The sequence below is a fragment of the Vipera berus genome (assembly GCF_964194415.1).
Source record: "Vipera berus genome assembly, chromosome: 3".
In the NCBI taxonomy this organism is placed as follows: Eukaryota; Metazoa; Chordata; class Lepidosauria; order Squamata; family Viperidae; genus Vipera; species Vipera berus.
The window spans coordinates 146486903-146508156 of record NC_138204.1 but is presented as its reverse complement, the minus strand read 5'-3'; positions in this window follow the sequence as shown (position 1 = coordinate 146508156).

Below are 21254 nucleotides of genomic sequence, written 5' to 3'. Positions count from 1 at the left end.
CAAACAGCAATACAAGGGACTCACACACACTCAAACTGATATCATTTGTGTAATGGCGTCATGATGCAAAAGACAGGATTTGCTTATCATGACGTCAGTTTGCATGGTATGATGATCACTTCACCATGCAAGTGATAGAAAAAGGTATATGTATAATGACATAAATCCCTGTGTTAATCTATTTTTCTGTTGAGCAGAGACTGATGAATAACAGCTACCCCTTCTCCTATCTGAGTCCTTTAAAGAAAAGTCAGTGCATGGTATTTGACCTTGACTTTTTAAAACTGTTATAGATTCAGACAAATGCATTCATCCGTACTCTTTCCCATACATATTTCCTCTCACCAAAAGATTCTAGAGAATGGCAAGTGTTAAGTTGGGTTCCGGAATCAGAGATGGCACAGGTTCAGGAGCTAAGTTGTTTTATTGAGGAACATGGCCGAACTGGGGAACAAAGGATTTCAGCCCTCATTTATACCTGGCCAGGTAACTGCCTGGCCAATGGGTTAAAATCCAAGCGTCCTGCCGGCTGGTCAGCCAATCCCCTTAAATCTGGCTCTCCCGCCGAATGCTGTCTCTTTGTTCTGGCTTCCCGCCGAACACTGTTCCTGCTTGCTGTTCCTGCGCGGAGCTGTCCAGCTCCACGCCTCCTTAATTCACTGACCCACACGTGTACAGTATGCAAAACCTGCATACACTACACCCCTTCCCCCATGGCGGGAAACACCCTTGTTCCCATTTGCTTCTTTCCCCAACCCCACACTATCAACACAATTTACCCACAACCCCCTACCCCCCCTCAAGTACGTACATAATCTGAGAGGTAGGCTGGAGGCCTGTGGGCTCGGCCAGACCGCCTAGGGGGATCCCCCCCCACAGGCTTGATGTTGTCCTTTGAGTTTATGATTTTGTGGTTATGCTCCCCCGGTGCTGGTGAAAAAGATGATGGGTTTTCAGGTGTGGTCGCCCCTGGGTTAAGTGGCCTCCTTTGACTGGCCCAGGTGTTGTCATTCCCTCAATGAAGCATTCTGGGTGACAAGATCTGTGGGGTTTGCTTATCTGTGGTAAACAGACCTAGCAAGGGTTTATGGTCTGTAAAAATGGTGAAATTCCTCCCATACAAATAATCATGGAATTTTTTTACTCCAGCAACTATTGCCAGGGCTTCCTTGTCTATCTGTGCGTAGTTCCGCTCGGCTGCTGACAAGGTCCTAGAGTAATATGCAATGGGAATTTGTCTGCCATACTCCTCTAGGTGGCTCAACACAGCCCCCACTCCATAAGGAGAAGCATCGCAAGCAATGCAAATTGGTTTATTTTCTATGAAGTGGGTGATAGTGGCGTTGCTTGCCAACAGGTTTTTTAGAGATTGGAAACTGGTGTCATGTGCCTTGGTCCAGTTCCATGTTGATTTCTTATCTAATAGCCTATGCAAGGGTTCAGCAATTGAAGCCTTGTGGGGTAGGAAAGCGTGATAGAAATTAAGTAACCCCAGGAAAGCTTGCAGCTCTGCTTTGTTTTTTGGTGTGGGGGCCTCTTTGATCGCTTTCACCTTAGATGCTGCAGGGTGAACCCGCCTCAGGCACTCCAATGCAGCACTTCTCTTTCTTAAGCTTAAAGCCAGCAGCACGAAATCTACCCAGAACAGCCTGCAGTCGTTCTGCCAAAACCTCCTCTGAGTCCCCTGCTATGAGGACGTCATCAAAATATGGGCAGACGCCCGGTATGCCCTTAAGTGTTCGCTCCATCTCCTCCTGAAAGATGCCTGGAGCTACACTGACTCCGAACTGCAACCGGTCTACCCGGAACGCCCCCTTGTGGGTGATTATTGTTTGCGCAGCGGCAGTCTCTGGGTTGACCAGGAGCTGTAAATAAGCCTGAGCGAGATCCAGCTTGGCGAAAATGGCCCCTCCCTGGAGTGATGCTAAGATGCTGCTAACTGTGGGTACTGGGTATGCGTGGGGGTTCAATGATTTATTGATTGTGCATTTATAATCAGTGCAGATCCTGATGTCACCGTTTGCCTTGAGCGGGGTGACAATTGGGGTCTCCCACTCTGCCCCCTCTACCGGGGGCAGAACCCCCTGCGCAACTAGCTTGTCAAGTTCCCGCTCAATTTTATGTTTAAGGGCGAATGGTATTCTCCTGGGCTTAATTCTGATTGGTTGAACATTGGGGTTCAATTTGAATGCAATCGGTGGACCTGTGTATTTTCCTAGCGTTCCATCGAATACATCTGCAAATGCCTTGCACATGGATTCGATGCTGGACGTCTGAGTCTGTGTCTGGTGAATTCCCATGATGCAGATTCCCAGTGCTTTGAACCAGCTTAACCCTAACAAGCTGGTTCTCTGTCCCTTGACCACTAGAACGTCCAAGGGCCCCTGGAACCCCCTGTACCTCACAGAGAAAGTGACCTCCCCCCGGACTTGTATCAGGGTATTCTGGAAATCAGTAAGGGTAATGCTAGATGGCCTCAAGGGAACCCAATGGCCGCTCCAACTGCAAATGAGCTTGTAAGTGTCATGTGAAATGACTGAGACGGCGGAGCCTGAGTCCAGCTCCATTTTACATGGAACCCCTTGGAGGTGCACCTCTAGCTTAATTTTGGGGGTGAGGGATTGAGAACCCCCTGTGTTACAAACCGCCCATCTGCTCTTGGTATAGCTGATAGGCACTCTGCGCTTCGGACCCCCAGTACCTGCCGGCAGGTGAGTTTCAGCATCCACCTCGTGTAGCGCATCTCTGCTCCGACTCCAGCAGACAGACGCGATGTGTCCCATCTTGCCGCATGCTCGGCGTTTGGCCCCATGGAATTTGCAGGTAGAACGGTGATGGTTCCCCCCGCAACTGGCACATTTTTGTCGGGACATGCAGCTTTTTCACCCAGAGCATCTCTTGTCCTGGCTGTTGGCGGCTGGTGTTGTTGATGCTGGTCATTGTCCTTTTGTGCTTCCGTGCCGTCCGGACGGATGGGGGGGTCATAGATGAACCGCGTCTACTTCGGCCACTAGTTCATCCTCGCTGGTTCCTTCTGCCCCATGCGTCTGATGGATGGTGCTCCCCTGGCTGCCGCGGCTGGCGTCAGACGTCTCTGGCTTCTCAGCTAGCTCCCAGGCCAATACCTCTTCTTGTAACGTCTTGAGGGTTAGACCCGGTCTGGCCAGCAGCTTTTGTCTCAATTTTCGGTCTCTGAGCCCGCAAACAATTCGGTCCTGCAATCTCCTCTCTAAATAATTGAAGTTGCATAGGCGAGCCGCCTGCCTGACTGCAGCCATGAATGCAGACCCTGACTCCCCCAGCCGCTGGTTCCTTTTTTCAAATTCGAACGTCCATGCCACTTCCAACATGTGCGGGTTAAAATGCTGATTTAATTTGTCCATAAGGTCATCATACTTCACCACCCTGATGGCTGTGGGTGCGCACAGGCCCACGGCTAATTGATAAATGTCCTTCCCACATGTGCTGAGCAGGGTGGCTGCCTTGATCCTGTCCTCAGTAATATTATTGGCGATGAAGTAAAATTCTAGCTGCCCCACAAATGCCTCCCACTCTTCGGGACGAGCGCTATTAAAAGTGGGGGCTACACTGACCGGCGCCATGGGGGCTTGACTGACCTGGACCATGGGAGCTGGACCCGCCTGAGCCATTTGAGCCTGACCGTCCTGGGACATCTCGTGCATTCCTTCCATTCTGTTCTGATGCAGGTGGTGATTTTCCAGTCATTTGGGATTCCTACCACCCTTCAGAACAAAATCCCACCTTTGTCGCCAGTTGTTAAGTTGGGTTCCGGAATCAGAGATGGCACAGGTTCAGGAGCTAAGTTGTTTTATTGAGGAACATGGCCGAACTGGGGAACAAAGGATTTCAGCCCTCATTTATACCTGGCCAGGTAACTGCCTGGCCAATGGGTTAAAATCCAAGCATCCTGCTGGCTGGTCAGCCAATCCCCTTAAATTCAGCTCTCCTGCCGAACGCTGTCTCTTTGTTCTGGCTTCCCACCGAATGCTGTTCCTGCTTGCTGTTCCTGCGCGGAGCTGTCCAGCTCCACGCCTCCTTAATTCACTGACCCACACGTGTATGCAAAACCTGCATACACTACAGCAAGTAAAACTTCTCCACTGGCTGAAGTTCTGGTTTCAAGCTTTTACCAGCTCCTCTTGTCTTTGCACCAACATCTCTGGGATCGTTTGAAGAAGAATTTTAGTTTCTAGAAGGTGTCTGAGCCAGCTTGATGTGGTGACATAGGCTTCACACTAGAAACTAGAAGACTGTGACTCAACACTGACTCAAAAGCACATAGATACAGAAGGTATCTCTCAGGCTCTTTGCTGTGACTGTTGTGTAGTGGGTTCTGGAGAGCAGGAAGGAGGCCGAGACGATGAGTACAGCATAGCAGCTCTTTATTAGGTGGAAGGGACTGTACTGTAGAATAGGGGCTACCTGCACTCTTATATATACCTGGCCAGTACCTGGCCAGGTACTCAACCAACCAATCGGTTTGAACCTCTGTTTCCCGCCGAAATGCTTCCCGCCAAAACAGTTACAGTTCAACGCCTCCTGGTGGTGACTCTTATACACAGCTTTAGGTGTTTCAATAAAGCTTAATACATAACAGTGACCTTAACCAAAAGCGATTCTGACAGAATTCTCCTTTTAAGATCTATAGAGAAGGTTTAAGACAGAATTACAAGAATTCTGGCCAATGAATTCTTTCCCAGTTAAAAGCAGTATTTCTCCATTTACTGTAGGAAGGAAAGAAAATGCCTTTCTTTCTAGCAGCTTTCTTTCTAAAAGCTTGCTGCTGGGTATTTGCATAACAATCTCCTGAATCTTTCTCTTGGAACCCTCCTTTACAGCAATGGCTTCTTTTTTTAGTAACACTATATTGCAACCTGTTGCATTTGCAATCTATGAGCTAGAAGTCTGTCTCTCCAATCCACAAAAAAGGCAGGAGACTCCCAAACAGATGGGTGTACAAAGCAACCAAATTTGGAGCAAATTCCAGTGTGCCACTGCCAGAAGATGGGTGACAAGATGAAGGGATCTCTCCAGAAATAAAGGTGTTTCCCCCCCCCCTTGTGCAGTAGACTTCAGCATCAGAACAGTTCTTACCCAAAGGGTTTAGGTAAGCTGGATATTTGCTCTGATCCTTTTTTATTTGATCACCCACTCTACCTCTTGATAAAGCTGGAAGCATGGGCCACTCAGATATTCAACAACCCTAGTGGCATCATATCTCATCCAAACCTTCTCATGAGAACTTTTCTTAACTAGACCTGTATTTGTGGGTGAAGTTGAATGGATGACGGAGTGTGCTGTTTATGAGAGGTGAGTCTAACTCATTTGCTCAAGCAGGGCTTTAAAAGTAGGCCAAGTGCCACATGAAATTAGGCCATAGCTTGCCAGTGGCCCTACAGCTACAGGTTCCCCAGCCCTAGAATTAAACAACAGAAACAGTCCTGCTTTTGCTCTCCTTCAGAGAGCTTTGTCTTGAAGCTCCGTGGCAAGAATGACATCCCGAATTGCAACTTTCATTTTCTTATACCAGCTTTGTAGCATCTGATGCCATGTAGCCATAAATTTTCTGTCTGCCAAACCCGGCTCTGAAGTATTTAATTTCACAGTACGATGAGCAAGTCATATGCATGATTTTATGTGCACACACTTTAAAAAATCATTTAGAAGCTGACTTTTATTTTACTATTCTTGTATTTGCATTGACTGGAGAACTGGAGACAACTCAAGAGAGAAACCCCACCCCTCTGCACTATGTAAAATAGGTATTTTTCATTCTCCTTACAGCCTGAAGTCAATGCAATGCAATCTGTGTTTGACTAAGCCAGTCCCATCCTTCTTATTTTCTTTTTCCCCCAAAAATATGCATTGGAATTATTAGTTAGGGAACCGTATCTAGCTCACTGCACTGGAAATAAAAACAGTAGAATAGTGCTGTATTTTCATTGCTAAGTGTGGGGTTTTTTTCTCTCTCTTCTACTTTGGGGTACAGAATCTCAGCCATTGGATAGTATTACCTCAAGCTTGATAAATATATATCATGAGGATTGTCACAGCTGACAGCAAAGCTAATCTGTTGGTTGTCAGGCAGAAAGCCACCATAAGGAAGCCTGATCTTCAACAGCTGGAAATCACCATCAGTATTTTGATAGTTCATCTTCCTCTTGGTGCAAATTTTTTTCTTTTCCTCTTTGTTCTGTGACCGACCCCTCAGTATAAAAGCTAAATGCTCATGAAATAAGGTACCTTTAGATGATACTAGGAACAAATCCCTAAGAGGAGGTCTCATCACCAATAAACCAAATTCATGCACCACCAGCAAAGATTAATTACTTCCTTAAGTTTGGTTTTCAGTGATTTTAACCTTCCTGTATTTCTAAAGTTTGTGTGTGTGTGTGTGTGTGTGTGTGTGTGCGTGCGTGTGTGTTCATTCATATATTCATTCATATATTCAACCGTTCATTCTATATTCAAGCAATCATGGTCTATTTTAGGGTGGGCAAGTTGTAATACACCAGCCATAGGTCTCTCCCCCAACTTTTTTATGCTGCCCCCATTGTCAAATTTTCTCGGCAACCAAGTAATGACAGTATGATTTCTAGTGGTTATATACAATGGATTCATACACAGCCATCAAGCTATTCCCTTTTGGAGTAAGCAACATTGTGCACAGCACAGAAAATGAGCAAAAAAAGTAAGATAGGAAATGTATTTAGAATGAGTTTATACCAACCGTGTTCACTGTCACCTGTTGATTGGACTAGTATAGCATGTTCTACATCAGGATACTCCCAGAGAGCATTCAGAAGTGTCAGCTGGTCCAGTTTCCTTGGGCATCTTGGTACAGCCACGTAACATTGTTTATATGTGAGCATCACTGGTTCCCAGTGTGTTTCAGGAGGCAATTCAAGGTGCTGGTTGATGTGTCATATAGGGCCAGGTTATTGTAGGACTGTGTTTCCCAGTGGTTTCTGCCTGTCCCACCACTATTGATAGAACAGGCATGCTTCAGGTACTGGTGTTGAATGAGTGTCATCCGGTGGATGCTAGGAATTGAATTTTCTCTATTTTGGCACCTGCCCCATGGAAAATTCTTTTTCCCCCCCAAGACATATACAGCCTACCCTGCTGGACTTTCAAAGGGATGTGAAGATCTAGCTGTTCCTCAGGAATTGGAGCTGGAATGTTAGCTACAGAAAGTCTGATATTAGGGTATGTCAGGAGTGTCAAACTGGCGGCCCACGTCACACACAGGCCATGCCTACCCCGGCTCCACAAAAGTAAAAAAATGTCACAGTACGTTACAATATGTCAGGTGACACAATCGAGTTCAACACCCATGGGGTATGTGATGAGTGGTTACTCAGATTTTATATGGCTCCAATTTGCTTTCTTTTAATTTTAATGGATTGTTAGTTTTTACATTGTTTGGTCTTCCAAAGTTTCTTTGGATTGATGGGTGGCCATATATAATAAATAAATAAATCCTTACTTTGCTTTCTTTGCAAACCATCACCGCTTGAACTGCATCCATCTATTGCTTCATACACTGCCTTCAGTTCTGTAAACTTCTAACTTCTCTTTTCTCAAAGATCTCATCAACTCCATCCCACACTTATTTTTATGTACTTTATTTGAATGTGTTTAGGTCATTTCATTTAAAAAAAAACCCGAGCAGTTTACAAAAGCAATACCAAACACATTAAATATGAATAATTTGAGTTCAGCAGCAGCAACAGAAATTACCAACGGCATCCACGTGCAACCAGGTAAACACATAATCCTCCTTTGAAGCTCCTCTATTGGCATACCATAGGGGGGTGGATTTTTTGTTATAAATCTGGTAATTACTACAACATTGCTTGTTTCTTTGTTTGTATCCTGCCTTTATTATTTTTTACAAATAGCTCAAGGCAGCAAACATATCCAACACATTTTCTCCTCCTATTTCCCCCACAACAACCCTGGTGAGGTAGCTTGGGTTGAGAGAGAGTGACTGACCCAAACTCATGGCTAACGTAGGACTTGAATTCAATAAACATTTTCAGCTGTTGGATTATTGAAAAAGTGTTGCAAACTTTATGTAAAGCCAATGACCAGCCTTTTTAGAAATGAACCTACAAATTGCTTAGTATGCAGTAAGTTTATCTACTCTAATCTAGCATCAAAGCTTGCTGCCCCCAAAGACTGCTTCAGTTCTTTTTCTTCATTGAGCAGTCCTGTTATGTCCACACACCCATTGAGAATGATCAGGTTGGACTTTTTGTGCATTTATATAAAAGCATCAGTGTTTCCATTCATGTTTCTGCTAGCTGAAAGACTGGAAGGATGAAATATTTTATTTATTGAAATATATAAACTTTGCTTTTCAATTGGGACACCTTGAGCAGAGGACCATCCTTGGGTTCTGCTATGAAGTCATGGGCAGAGTTGCAGATTTAGAGAAGACGGAAGAGTATTTGAAACCCTGCCTAACCATGATGCTCACTGAGGAATTTTAAACCAATCCTTTTTTCCTTAACCTGACCTCCCTTTCAGGGTTATTGTTGAAATAAAATGAGAAAAGCCCTTTGCACATCATGCTGGACTCCATAAAGGAAAGGTAAAGAGATAAGTGTGTTGTAAATTAATTCTTTCTAATAAACGACCAGTTTCAACATGGCTAAATTCACATAGGTAAATTCCAACAAGGCTTACTTTACATTCTTGTGTGCAACATTTGAGTATAATGTAGTATTCCTTTTGAATTCAGATCAAAAGGGCTTGTTTATTAAGGAATACTGTCTACATTATACTGTTATTCGTAGTTAAATCAACTGATATCAGTAGGAGAACTAGGTACAATCCATTTGCAATCAATGGGTTAAAAAGGTAGTAATTTTTGTTTGGATTTTTTTTTCCTCCAACTTAATACTGACATGACTGATATTCAAATGAACAAAGGATATTTGTTTCTGAGATAAGCGGCTATTACTACCAATTTACGCAAATGAGCAAACCACCATCATCAGTGCTGATTTGCATCATTATTCCTGTTTCTGGTTCATCATACTGGAGGTATTCTACTTTCTAGGAGAGGCTAGAATAAGGAGGCCTTCCACAACTGAGATAATCTATTTAGAGACAGCTGACCTAAGACAGAGATAACAGAGATGAAAATTTCTTGACATTTTTATGAACTCATCATTTCTGCCATTTAATATATATATATATACAGAGAAAATCCTATTTTCTACTGATTGATTACTTTAATGAATAAATGTAATGTACTCTTGGTGATTTGGTGGGGCAAGTGGATTAAGCCCTTTGCTGGAGGAAAATGGCGTTGCATGAAAAGGATTTTGAGGCAGTTTCATTTTCTAGACATCCATCCAAATTTCAAATTATTTGAATTCAAAATAATTGATGCCTTCTGAATCTGGTGCAACAGATAACATACTTACAATATTTATTAACTCGACAGCTTTTTCTTTCTACAGATGCTACACATAGCCATTCAGACCTTAGGCTCATGAATTCGAAGTAGGATCAATCTATATATTACCATGTTTCCCCAAAAGTAAGACCTACCCTGAAAAATAAGGCCTAGCTTGATTTTTGGGGATGGGCATAATATAAGCCCTATCCCAAAAATAAGCCCTAATTTGGGGGTGAGGCACACACCTAAAAGTCAAGTTAGGGCAGGAGTGGGGGAGTGGAGCTGCCTCATGCACCCCACATTGACATACTTGACAACCAGGCCTCTCCTCACTGGCCCACTTCTTCTGCAGCGTCCCCAGGCCTGCATTTCACAGTCAAAGGCCTTTCTGAAAGGCCTCTGCAGCCAAGAACCAAGCTATGGATTGAATCCATAGCTTGGTTCGCGGCTGCAGAAGCCTTGCAGAACCGAGCTATGTGGGGTGCGTGGGGCAGCTCCACCACCACCCCGCCGCCCCTTCACTTTTGGGGAAACACTAATCCTACTTTGGATTCATGAGCCTAAGGTTTGAATGGCTATGCATAGCATCTGTAGAAAGAAAAGGCTGTTAAGTTAATAAATAGTGTAAGGATGTTATCTGTTGCACCAGATTCAGAAGGCATTAATCCAAATAATTTGAAATTTCAATGGATGTCTAAGAAAATGAATCTGCCTCAAAATCCTTTTTATGCAAGCCGGGTCTTATTTTCAGGGAAACACGGTACTAAAACTCCTGTTCCCATCTTTAAACTAGGCAAAATGGTGTGTCGAAGGGCAACAATCTCTGAACCAAGGTACCTCAAATGGGATAACTTACAAAATGTGTTCAAAATGTGGGACCCATCACCCCAGTGGAATTTAAATTTGGCAAATTTTATAAAAGATTTCCTTTATTGTTTGACCATGCTATGCAGTTCAACAAGGGCTATTTTCAAGGTAGATATGTCTCTGAATGCATTCTAACTTTTCTAGTAAAGGCAGCACATTGGAAATTCTATCAAGGCATTGATAGAGGCACACCATTAAGGAAATCTGAAAGGATGACTCAATGAGTCACATATTGTCTAGTCACAGCTAAAGCTGTATGTGATTAGAGGCACATTCCCTTATTAGGCATAGAATTGCATATTATTATGCTATCATTCAAAGCACACTCACTTCACAATAAAAGTAAATTCTCCAGCAAATCAATGTTGAGCCCCTGGCCATGTCTATGTTTTCCTTGCAGCAATATAGAAGTTGCTTTATTCTAGGATGTTTTTTCAATTTCACAACCTGAGGTTTCCTGGGCATCTCTTGTCCCTGTACTGACCAATTCCAACTCTACTTAGCTTTTCTGAGCTCCCTGCTCCAGATGATCATACTTATTCTTTTAAGATTATGACAGGATGTTTTTCTTAATCCAGGATCATGGAAATTAAGGTGGGAATTCAAAGCAGGACACCTATTTTTGTTAAACTAATTAAGAAGGAAAGAAAAATAATAAAAATGTTTCCTTTTAATAAGCCATTACTAGCAGCTCGAAAGCACGTAAAAATGCAAGTAGAAAAATAGGGACCACTCCGGTGGGAAGGTAACAGCATTCCGGCCGCCTTTGGCGTCTAAGTCATGCCGGCCACATGACCACGGAGACGTCCTCGGACAAGCGCTGGCTCTTCGGCTTTGAAATGGAGATGAGCACCGCCCCCTAGAGTCGGAAACGACTAGCACGCATGTTTAGTTTAGTTTTAGTTTTATTGAATTTTTATACCGCCCTTCTCCCGAAGGACTCAGAGCAGTGAACAGGGCATATAAATAGAAATACAAAAGTTAAAAAAGAATTAAATTATTGCCCAAATTAAAACAATCAAAGTATAAAAACATTAAAACCCTAACATTCCCCCATCAGGCCAGGCCAGCTTGTTCGAATAGATGGGTCTTTAACCCGCGCCGGAAGGAGCGAAGATCCGGTGCCATCCGGAGCTCAACCGGCAGTTGGTTCCATAAAGCCGGGGCGCCCACAGAGAAGGCCCTCCCCCTGGGGGCCACCAGCCGGCATTCTCTGACCGGAGGCACCCTGAGGAGGCCCTCTCTGTGGGAATGCACAGGGCGGAGGGGAGTCGACGCCGGCAGCAGGTGGTCCCCGAGGTATTCCGGACCCAAGCCATGTAAGGACTTAAAAACCATCACCAAGACCTTGAACCTCACCCGGAAGACAACTGGTAACCAATGCAGCTCGCGGAGCAAAGGTGTAACATGGGAATACCGGGAAACTCCCAAGACAACTCTCGCGGCCGCATTCTGTACCAGTTGGAGCCTCCAAGTGGTCTTCAAGGGAAGCCCCATGTAAAGAGCATTGCAATAGTCAAGACGAGAGGTCACGAGCGCATGAGTGACCGTACACAGGGCATCCCGGTCCAGATAGGGCCGCAACTGACGCACCAGGCAAACCTGAGCGAAAGCCCCCCTAGTCACGGCTACTATGTGGTCTTCTAGGGTAAGCCGTGAATCTAGGAGGACTCCCAAGTTGCGAGCCCTATCCACGGGGGGTAAAAACTCACCCCCCATAGAAAGAGATGGAACATTTTGAGTGTCCCGGGATGCTGGGATGTACAGCCACTCAGTCTTGTCAGGGTTGAGCTGAAGTCTGTTCCTCCCCATCCAGACCCGAACCGCCTCCAGGCAACGGGACATCACAGCGAGGGCATCACTGGGGTGGTTTGGGGTCGAAATGAAAAGTTGGGTATCATTGGCATATTGATGATACCCAACTCCAAAACCACGAATGATCTCTGTGCGGGGGAACCTTTACCTTTACCTAGATAACTTGCAAATTAGTTCCAATTTAAGCGGCCTGATATTGCTTTAGTGCAGGGGTGTCAAACTGCCGGCCCACAGGCCAGTTGCATCATATGGAGGCCGAGCCCACCCCAGCTCCGGCAATGCAAAAAATGTCATGATACGCCGCGACATGACATGGCAAGTTTGATACCCAAGCTTTAGTGTAATCACTGAGAAAACTTTTCCAAGTCACTGCCTTACTAACCTGTGGTGACAGAGAAGCCAGCATTTTGACAATTCATGTTGAAGTAAGGCGGGGAGGAGGGGAAGAGGCAATATGTCAATCTTCTCCAGATGTTGCTGGATAATAACACTATCCCTGTCCATTGCCAGACTGGATGTAGATAATAGGAGTTGGATTCTAACAACATCTGGAGATTCACAGATTGGTTTCCCAAATCTGTTGCCCCCAGGTTCCAAGCTGAGTCAAAAATCCCAACCATTATAAAAATAAGGGCCAGCACACTGAATTGGATTTAGAAATTTAGGCATCGTTGTTGTAATGCTTCCTGTTAATTATGACATGAACAAGGGGAAAACTAATGCAAGTTGAAAACTTGATCGCATGCACTAAAACTGCCTGCTTATATTTCAAAACACAAGAAATCATAAACAACTCCCAGTCATAACACTAAATTATAATGTGGTTTGCTTTCGGTTTACTATAATCCATTCCTTATGACTCAGCACTGTGTGTAAATCAAGCCTACTTATCCAGCTAGGTTAGTGGGTAGGTAGGTAAAAACAGCTGACAGAATAAAAAATGGTGCCTGGCATTGCCTCTTCCAGCCATCTAACTAAATTGCTAAGTTTAAAAGCAGTATTGAAGTCATATCGCTTTCTGGGGTAAATTCAGAGTATCAGGAAAATGTTACAAAAATTTCATGACAAGCTGCCATCACCTCACATGGGGCAAATTCAAGAGCCTACTGCTGAAAATGTGCCAATAGAACCAGCCTCAGGTGCTGACAACACTTCTTTAACACATTCACTTCTCTTACACAACTTATTCACAACAGCTGCTACCAATCAAGCTGCTACTGATCAGATACCCCCCCCCTCTCTCTCTCTCTCTCTCTCTCTCTCTCACACACACACACACACACACACACACACACACACACACTTACAATGATAAATTCTCCTCACTAAAAGGCAAAAATGAAGTGTTAGGGAGTGATACAGCCCCTGGTTTTCTCCGTGATTTGCTAGGAAATCCGAAAAGACCAAAGTGATATTTGTGAGGGGAAAATGAAGAATCTATTATAATTTTACAAATCTTTCCTTTTAAACTTTTTAGGATTAGATTAGATTTTATTAGAGACTGTTAGTGGAAATCAAGTTGAAGGCAACTGATTCTATTATACATAATTAGTCTTGACAACCATACATTAAGAATATTCAATACATGTTTAATAGCATCAACAGTATGTTTCAAAATACAATGTCATTTTTTAGTAACGTTCAAACTAAAAAGATGACATAAATTTCTAAATAAAATGTCAACTAATACATTTGTGTTCTAAAATAGGCTACTCAGGACTGGCTTCAAATTTTGAGCAACCCTTCACCAAAATCCTCAGTAACCCGTTCTTCTCCTCCGTGCATTTAACCAGCTATTAGCCTTCTGCTTTTAAGGGAAGTCCCCATGACTGAGAAAGGGCAGACACTTGGTCTTTCTTCAAGTAATTTTCACTGCCTGAGATACAACAAGGTAGCATTCCCTGTGTAGATGATTCTGAGCACCCATTCATATGGAGCCTAGACAAGGGAGAGTTGCATTATTTGGGTCATGTACGTAATCAGAGTACCCGAGCCTTGTCCCCTTTTGCAAAATAGAAAGTTGGAGCTTCTTTTGAAACAAAACAGAAGCTACTCGACCAAAGCAGAAAAGAATGAGATTTAACACCCTCAGAACTGATTGGAATTATTAATTCACTATTGCAATTAATATGTTGCTCAATTATAAAATTATAATTATAAATTATATCAATTATGTAATTATATATAAATTATGAAATTATAATATATAAATTATAAAAGAGCTGCTGAGAAACAATATAAAATCAAAAAGAAATATTAAAAACAACTCCAAAACCCAGTGAGAATCAAATTCCTAGCCATTGAGGTAGTTGTTGTTGTTAGTTGCGAAGTCGTGTCCGACCCATCGTGACCCTATGGACAATGTTCCTCCAGGCCTTCCTGTCCTCTACCATCTTCTGGAGTCCATAAGCTCACGCCTACTGCTTCAGTGACTCCATCCAGCCACCTCATTCTCTGTCGTCCCCTTCTTCTATTGCCCTCAATCTTTCCCAGCATTAGGCTCTTCTCCAGTGAGTCCTTCCTTCTCATTAGGTGGCCAAAGTATTTGAGTTTTAGCTTCAGGATCTGGCCTTCTAAAGAGCAGTCAGGGTTGATCTCCTCTAGGACTGACCGGTTTGATCGCCTTGCAGTCCAAGGAACTCGCAGAAGTCTTCTCCAGCACCAGAGTTCAAAGGCCTCAATTCTTTGGCGCTCAGCCTTTTTTATGGTCCAGCTTTCACTGCCATACATTGCAACTGGGAAGACCATAGCCTTGACTATACGCACTTTTGTTGACAGGGTGATGTCTCTGCTTTTTAGTGTGCTGTCTAGATTTGCCATGGCTTTCCTCCTGAGGAGCAAGCATCTTTTAATTTCTTGGCTACAGTCCCCATCTGCAGTGATCTTGGAGCCCAGGAAAATAAAATCTGTCACTACCTCCATTTCTTCCCCATCTATTTGCCAGGAATTGAGAGGGCCAGATGCCATGATCTTGGTTTTCTTAATGTTTAGTTTCAACCCAAGTTTTGCACTCTCCTTCTTCACTCGCAACAAGAGGCTCTTTAGTTCCTCTTCACTTTCTGCCATTAGAGTGGTATCATCTGCATATCTTAGGTTGTTGATGTTTCTTCCGGCAATCTTAATTCCAACTTTTGATTCATCTAGCCCTGCCTTTCTCATGATGTGCTCTGCATATAAGTTAAATAGGGAAGGCGACAGTATACAGCCTTGCCGGACTCCTTTCCCAATTTTGAACCAATCAGTGGTTCCGTGTCCAGTTCTCACTGTTGCTTCTTGGCCTGCATATAGGTTTCTCAAGAGACAAATAAGATGGTCTGGTATGCCCATCTCTTTAAGGACTTGCCACAGTTTGTTATGATCCACACAATCAAAGGCTTTAGCATAGTCAATGAAGCAGAAGTAGATGTTTTTCTGGAACTCTCTAGCTTTCTCCATGATCCAGCGTATGTTAGCAATTTGATCTCTAGTTCCTCTGCCTCTTCGAAATCCTGCCTGTACTTCTGGTAGTTCTCGATCCACATACTGCTGGAGTCTAGCTTGTAGAATTTTAAGCATAACTTTACTAGCATGAGAAATGAGTGCAATGGTGCGATAGTTTGAACATTCTTTGGCACTGCCTTTCTTTGGAATTGGAATGTAAACTGATCTTTTCCAATCCTGTGGCCACTGTTGAGTTTTCCAAATTTGCTGGCAAATTGAGTGTAGCACTTTTACTGCATCGTCTTTTAAGATTTTGAATAGCTCAGCTGGAATACTGTCACCTCCACTAGCTTTGTTGTTGCTCAGCTTTTCTAAGGCCCACTTCACTTCACATTCTAGGATGTCTGGCTTGAGGTCAGTGACCAACTCATTGTGATTATCAGGGACATTAAGCTCATTCTTGTATAGTTCTTCTGTGTAATTTTGCCACCTCTTCTTAATCTCTTCTGCCTCTGTTAGGTCCCTGCCATTTTGGTCCTTTATCATGCCCATTTTTGCATTAAACGTTCCCTTCATCTCTCCAATTTTCTTGAAAAGATCTCTGGTCCTCCCTATTCTATTGTTTTCTTCTATTTCTTTGCATTGTTCATTTAAGAAGGCATTCTTATCTCTTCTAGCTATTCTTTGGAATTCTGCATTTAATTGGGCATATCTTTGTTTTTCTCCCTTGCCTTTCGCTTCCCTCCTTTCCTCAGCTATTTGCAAAGCTTCCTCAGACAGCCATTTTGCTTTCTTGCGTTTCTTTTTCTTTGGGATGGTTTTGGTTGCTACCTGTTCTACAATGTTGCGAACCTCTGTCCATAGTTCTTCAGGCACTCTATCTATCAGATCTAATTCCTTAAATCTATTTGTCACCTCTACTGTATATTCAACAGGGATATGATTTAATTCATACCTGACTGGCCTAGCGCTTTTCCCTACTTTCTTTAATTTAAGCCTAAACTTTGCAACAAGAAGCTCATGGTCTGAGCCACAGTCAGCTCCTGGACTTGTTTTTACTGACTGTATAGAGCTTCTCCATCTTTGGCTGCAGAGCATATAGTCAATCTGATTTCTGTGTTGACTGTCTGGTGATGTCCATGTGTAAAGCCGTCTCTTGGGTTGTTGGAAAAGAGTGTTTGATATGACCATCGTATTCTCTTGACAAAATTCTATCAGCCTGTGCCCTGCTTCATTTTGTACTCCAAGGCCAAACTTGCCTGTTATTCCAGTTATCTTTTGGCTTCCTACTTTAGCATTCCAATCTCCCATGATGATAAGGACATCATTTTTGGGTGTTAGTTCTATAAGGTGCTGTAGGGCTTCGTAGAACCGGTCAATTTCATCCTCTTCAGCACTGGTGGTTGGGGCATAGACTTGGACTACTGTGATATTGAATGGTTTGCCTTGGATTCGAACTGAGATCATTCTGTCATTTTGAGGGTTGTATCCCAGTATTGCTTTTCCTACTTTTTTATTGACTATGAAGGCTACTCCATTTCTTCTGAGGGATTCTTGCCCGCAGTAGTATACCTGATGGTCATCTGAATTAAATTCACCCATTCCTGTCCATTTTAGTTCGCTGATACCTAAGATGTCGATGTTTAGTCTTGTCATCTCTTGTTTGACCACGTCCAGCTTTCCTTGATTCATGGATCTTACATTCCAGGTTCCTATGGAGAAAGAATCTTTACAGCATCGGACTTTCCTTTCACCACCAGACATATCCACAGCTGAGCGTCCTTTCGGCTTTGGCCCAGTCGCTTCATTCTTTCTGGTGCTACTAGTACTAGCCCTCTGCTCTTCCCCAGTAGCATATTGGACGCCTTCTGACCTGAGGGGCTCATCTTCCAGCATCATATCGTTTTGCCTTTTGGTACTGTCCACAGGGTTTTCATGGCAAAGATACTGGAGTGGTTTGCCATTTCCTTCTCCAGTGGATCACGTTTTGTCAGAACTCTCTGCTATGACCTTTCCGTCTTGGGTGGCCCTGCACGGCATAGCTCGTAGCTTCATTGAATTATGCAAGCCCCTTCGCCACGACAAGGCAGTAATCCATGAAGGGGGCCATTGAGGTATCATGTCTTTATTATAACAATTATGTATTATAGGAAGGAAATCTACTATACCATGTCATACCCTACCTAACGACTTTATGGAAGAGTCAGATCTTAGTAACTTTCCACATTGATACCGATTGGGGGTTACCAGACCTTAAGTGGAGCAAATGCCATGAAAAAGAAATTTGAGTAAATCCTGGATTTTTTAAAATCTTGAGTATTTACATTTTGTCCTTTAAAAATAAAGGTTTAACATTTGATTTGTTTCTGTTTATTTTCTTTTAATAAGGCTTTATTTTGTTTATGTCTTGTGAGATGGGTCTATTTTCCAGAGGGAAGTTAATGCTATAGTATAGGAGCAAGAAGTTACGCTATAGAATTTATTTCACTTTTTCTTCACATTTTTTCATTTGCCAGAAAGGCAATACAGGTAGTCCTTGTCTTACAACAGTTCATTTACAACAACACTGAAAAAAGTGACTTGTGACTGTTTTTCACTTATGCCCATTGCCATATCCACATGGTCATGTGATCAAAATTCAGACATTTGACGACTCGCATTTATGACCATTGTAGTGTCCCAGAGTCATGTGATCCCCTTTTTCCCCAAAGTTAATGGGAAAGCCAGATTCATTTAGCAACCATGTTACTAATATAACTGCAGTGATTCATTTAACAGCTATGGCAAGAAAGGTTGTAAGATGGAGCAAAATTCATTTAACAAATGTCTCACTTAGCAACCAAAAAAATGGGCTCAATTGTGGTCTTAAGTCGAGGGCTACCCGTATAGGTAATGGGAGCTCTATATTTCACATGCCAGAGTTATGTAGTTCTCAGGAATATAGATGGTGGCAGCATTCACAACCGAGCTACACATCAAGGCAGATAGTAGTATTTGAGTTATGTGTGATTTTGAGAAAGGAGGTTTTAGGCCTCCTACCTTTCATCTAACGGGTGCATCCATGCTATTACAATATTTCCAAGTACAGTTGCTTTACCACATTATATTGAACAGCTTTTCTTATATTTGCCACTTACTAAAAAATCACATAATTGTTATTCGCATGCTTTTTAGGAATTTCTAATTGGGAAAGTAGTAGAACTGCTTACACACATCTAAGGATGTTGCTATTGCTAAGAGGAGTCTAAAATCTTAAATCTTAAATAATCATGTGAGCTTCAGCTTCCTTAAAAACTAAACTTCTTATTAGTGGAGGAGAGGATTTATCCTAACATATTTGTCCTTCAAGACTTTTACTTTGCATATAATCAACTTAATGTCCTCTATTTATAATCAAAACTCCATTCCAAACAGAAAGGGTTTACAGACCCTTTCTCATTGTATTATTTTGCTTTGGTCTTAACTAGCTAAGGTTACTGCCATTTTTAAACTCTGCATTTTTACCTGGAGAACCTTAGGGCTACCTGTTAAAAGGCATTATTGGCTATTTGATTACTTTTCTGGAAAAAAAAACAAAAAAGGTGGAATAAGGAGTGGGAAATATTAGACGTTACAAAGGGAAGATGCCATTGTCATCACTTTTTCAAGAAATACCATCAGTAAAACAGTTACTATGCAATAAAAATCTTGTGTAGAAGTAACCAAAGCAGCAAAGAGAAAACATTATGATGCTCCTATTCAAATTCTTTGGCATGCAAAGTTCATTTGAAGTGATCCCAAAATGACATCCATAAAGCTGTCAGGCTTCCTCCAAAGGATAATCGTTCGCATCATATTTCAAGCACCAAATTAATTGTTTCTGACATTTAACTTATAACCTAAGGAATTTTCTAGTTAAAACTTGACTATGATAACAGTAGATTAGAACTGGGTGCTTTTTGACAGAATAGATTTTTCAACTTCTTTTCACTGACAGTTCTTGACAAGGACTTTGTATATGTGTGTCTGTGTCTCAAGCACACTTATAGATTACATACCTCTCAGCAAAGTACAGCTACACCATCAGCCTCCTCATCCATGCCTCCTTGACTTTGAACAGTTTCATACCTTATTTGGAAGGCAAATAAGCTGGATCAAGCATGAAGCGCCACCTACCGGAATAACCCAGAAAATGGGCTCTGGAAAACAGCTGAATGAGAAATAAATGAATGACAACCACTAATATTTTACAATGAATTTACTATGATGAATTCACAGATTCAGGAAATTGAGGAAGACAGGGGTTGTATACACCAAATTAAGGACAAAACCTCAGTGTTCTGCTTTGGATTCTTTACAGGCACCAATTTTGTTTCAGCTTAAGACTAAATCCTTTTTATCTCTTCACAATTTTCCTTATTTCCTTATTTGCGTCTTTTTTTCCCCATTCCCTTACAATTTTATGGAAATCTCTCCTTCAAACCCCTACTCAGGCCCAATAATGATGGACTCTCCCACTGTAATGTGAAAAATGTTGGTCAAAGCCTTGTTGAGTCCTGAAAACCAATCATAGTGGTTCTTGAGAGTCTCAACTTCTTTAAAATAAGCAATTTTTCAGAAACCATGATCGTCCTGGGAAATGTTCCTTCATTTATGCTATATAATCTGGTGAAAACTATTTCAAATTAAACAGACCATTGGAGAGAAGCATACACAGGAAGGTGCAGTGCTTGTGATATGATGGCATAATGCTGCTGTCACTATGCTGATATGCTGATTAAAGCCTTTGATCCTTTGGAAATAAATGTGCAGCTGTGCATAACCCAAAGCTTCTGAGCATGTTGTAATCCCCTGAAGATTTTGGAAATACAATACGACAGCAAGACAGTTAAGGGAGGAAACAGTCCTGTTGCAGCAAAAAAATTCTTGAAGTGTTAAGTTGTGCAGAATTAATTTTCTAGGTACTTTGAAGATTTTGTTACATTACCCTATTAGTGCTTGACTTGCAACCACAATTGAGCCCAAAATTTGTTGTTAAATGAGACATTTGTTAAATGAATTTTGCCCCATTTTATGACTTTTCTTGCTTCAGTTATTAAGTGAATCACTGCAGTTGATAAATTAGTAACAGTTGTTAAGTGAATCTGGCTTCCCCATTGACTTTGCATGTCAGGTCGCAAAAGGTGATCACATGATCTTGGGACACAGCAATGGTCATGAATACGAGCCAGTTGCCAAGCGTCTGAATTTTGATCACATGATCATAGGGATACTGGAAAGGTTATAAGTATGAAAAACGGTCATAAATCACTTTTTTCAGTGCCATTGTAACTTTGAATGGTCACTAAACGAACTGTTGTAAGTCAAGGACTTACCTGTAAAGGTTTCCAGAAAACCAAGTAGTTCTGGTTTCCTGAACTTGCCAGCCACACAGCACTCGATGCTGAGTTATAATCATCATCATCAATAATAAAAGAAAGATACCATTTATCAGTTGGGCTGTTGATTCGATCACCGAGCTTGGCAATTTGGCTGCAAACTTTCATCTCCATTCGGGGGGGGGGGGCATCTTCAGAGTTTGCAGCCAAATCGCCCAGCTCGACGATCAAACTAACAGCCCAACTACCAACCCAAGCTATTAATATTTAAACACATCTCAACCATTTATCAGTTTTTGAGTAACACAAGGCTGGCTTGTGAGAAAGGATGCTGGGAATGGATCTTAGAAAAAGGATGC